This window comes from Camelus bactrianus, unplaced genomic scaffold, assembly GCF_048773025.1.
Source record: "Camelus bactrianus isolate YW-2024 breed Bactrian camel unplaced genomic scaffold, ASM4877302v1 HiC_scaffold_116, whole genome shotgun sequence".
Classification (NCBI taxonomy): Eukaryota; Metazoa; Chordata; class Mammalia; order Artiodactyla; family Camelidae; genus Camelus; species Camelus bactrianus.
In genome coordinates, this window is record NW_027413882.1 from 27,501 (window position 1) to 29,880 (window position 2,380).

The 2,380-nt window shown below is 71.3% G+C and overlaps 1 non-coding gene across 1 annotated transcript in view; it reads right to left on the minus strand.

Annotated features, from left to right (window-relative positions):
* The window catches only part of LOC141576517 (5.8S ribosomal RNA), a 153-nt gene extending 4 nt beyond the window's left edge, over positions 1–149 (minus strand). The window contains exon 1 of the ribosomal RNA XR_012504947.1: positions 1–149. This exon is cut by the window's left edge and continues 4 nt beyond it. This is a non-coding gene — a ribosomal RNA (5.8S ribosomal RNA).
* Positions 150–2,380: the final 2,231 nt, after the last annotated feature.

Genomic DNA, 2,380 nt, shown 5'->3' on the forward strand with positions numbered 1-2,380 from the left:
GCTCAGACAGGCGTAGCCCCGGGAGGAACCCGGGGCCGCAAGTGCGTTCGAAGTGTCGATGATCAATGTGTCCTGCAATTCACATTAATTCTCGCAGCTAGCTGCGTTCTTCATCGACGCACGAGCCGAGTGATCCACCGCTAAGAGTCGTACGAGAAGTTTCTTCTGCCTTCGGTTCTGTGGCACGGCACGTCTCCCGCCCCCACCCACCCCGGGAGGGTGAGAGGGGGGGGTCGCCTCGGGCCGGCCGAGTCAGAGAGAAATCAGACCGGAGGGGTCGGGAAGGTTTCACAACGGGGCGCAGCCGGCACCGACACCGCGCGTGCCGGCTCGGACACCCCACAGGCGCCCGGGGGTTCCCGCCTCCCGCGGGGACGCGCCACCACGCGGCCACCGGCCGTCCGACGGGCCCGCCGGGTGAGGCCCCACCCGACGGACACGGCGGCGGCGGCGGCGGTCAGCGACGCGGCGCGGCGCGGCGCCCCGGCCCGGTGGAGGCGGAGTCCGTGGGACGAGGGACGGACCTCCCACGTCCCCACGGGCCCGACCGCCCCGACCCCAAGGCGGACGGGCGACTCCCCCGAGGGTCTTTAAACCTCCGCGCCGGGACGCGCTAGGTACCTGGAGAGGGCGAGGCGGGCGAGGCGGGGACGGCACGGACCCCCCCCACCAGCCCCAACCGCCGGCCACCGCGCCCCGACGCCGACCACCACACCCCAGCCACGGCCGGGGGTCCTCGCCGCCGCGGGCCCTCGACACGGGGCCACACCGGGCACCGGCCGGCCACCGCCCACGCCACCGAGTCCCACACGCCAACGCGTGCCGACGGCATCCTAAGCCCACTCCCCACGAGGCCGGGCGGAGAGGGCCCTCCCCCCGCGTCCCGACGACAGACCACCCTCCTTCCCACCTCCACACCCCCAACCCCCCAAGGCCCGGCAGGACCCCCAACCCGCACCCGCGTTCCCGGGGTCCCCCTTCTCGCCACGGGGGACGAGGGGGGGCCCACGACGGGACGCGGGCCACAAGCGGGCAGGGCGCCTCGGGCGCGTGGGGCGGGAACCGGGAGGCGAGGGGAGAGAGCCGGCCGGACGGGGAGAAGAGGCCCGAAGCTCGCTCGCTCGGGTGGGGGGAAAAGGCGAGAGGAGAGGCACGTGGCAAGGCGGGGCGGCGGGATCGGAGGAGCAAGAGGGCCCGACGACCGGCCCGGGGGAACCGGGTCCAGGGCGAGCAGCGGGAGGCGGCCACGGCCGGGAGGAGCGGCCGGCGCCGGAAAGACGAGGGCGCGGCGTGGGGAGGGGAGGGGGGCGGGCACGGCCCACAGAGCCCTCGGACCCGCCTCTCGGGAAGTGGCGGGGAGATCGGGCGGGAAGAGAGAGAGAGGGAGGGAGAGAGACACGGACGCCGGAGGCGCCGCGGACAGACGGCCGTCCGGCCGAGACCACGGGTGGGGGCGCGCGGTGCCCAGGAGGAGGAGGGGGGGGGACGGCGGGACGCGGGCGGGGGCGGGGGAAGGGAGGCGAACGAGAGCCGCCCCACAACCCCGTCCCTTTCACGCCAACCCGCCTGTTTCCCTCTCCCTCCCCTCCGGGACGACCGCCGGCCCGGCCCGGGCCCGGCCCGGCCCGGCCGCGTCACACCTCCGGACGCCCTCTCCTCCCTCAATCCCTCCCCCTCCCGTCCGACGGTCCCGCGCCGCACGGGGGGGGAAAGCTCGCGAGCAAGCGGGCGGGCGGGCGGGCGGGCGGAGGCGTCGGCGAGGCGCCCTCGCTTCGCTTCGCGCCGCTCTGCTGCTGCTGCTGCGCGCGCGTTAATGATCCTTCCGCAGGTTCACCTACGGAAACCTTGTTACGACTTTTACTTCCTCTAGATAGTCAAGTTCGACCGTCTTCTCAGCGCTCCGCCAGGGCCGTGGGCCGACCCCGGCGGGGCCGATCCGAGGGCCTCACTAAACCATCCAATCGGTAGTAGCGACGGGCGGTGTGTACAAAGGGCAGGGACTTAATCAACGCAAGCTTATGACCCGCACTTACTGGGAATTCCTCGTTCATGGGGAATAATTGCAATCCCCGATCCCCATCACGAATGGGGTTCAACGGGTTACCCGCGCCTGCCGGCGTAGGGTAGGCACACGCTGAGCCAGTCAGTGTAGCGCGCGTGCAGCCCCGGACATCTAAGGGCATCACAGACCTGTTATTGCTCAATCTCGGGTGGCTGAACGCCACTTGTCCCTCTAAGAAGTTGGGGGACGCCGACCGCTCGGGGGTCGCGTAACTAGTTAGCATGCCAGAGTCTCGTTCGTTATCGGAATTAACCAGACAAATCGCTCCACCAACTAAGAACGGCCATGCACCACCACCCACGGAATCGAGAAAGAGCT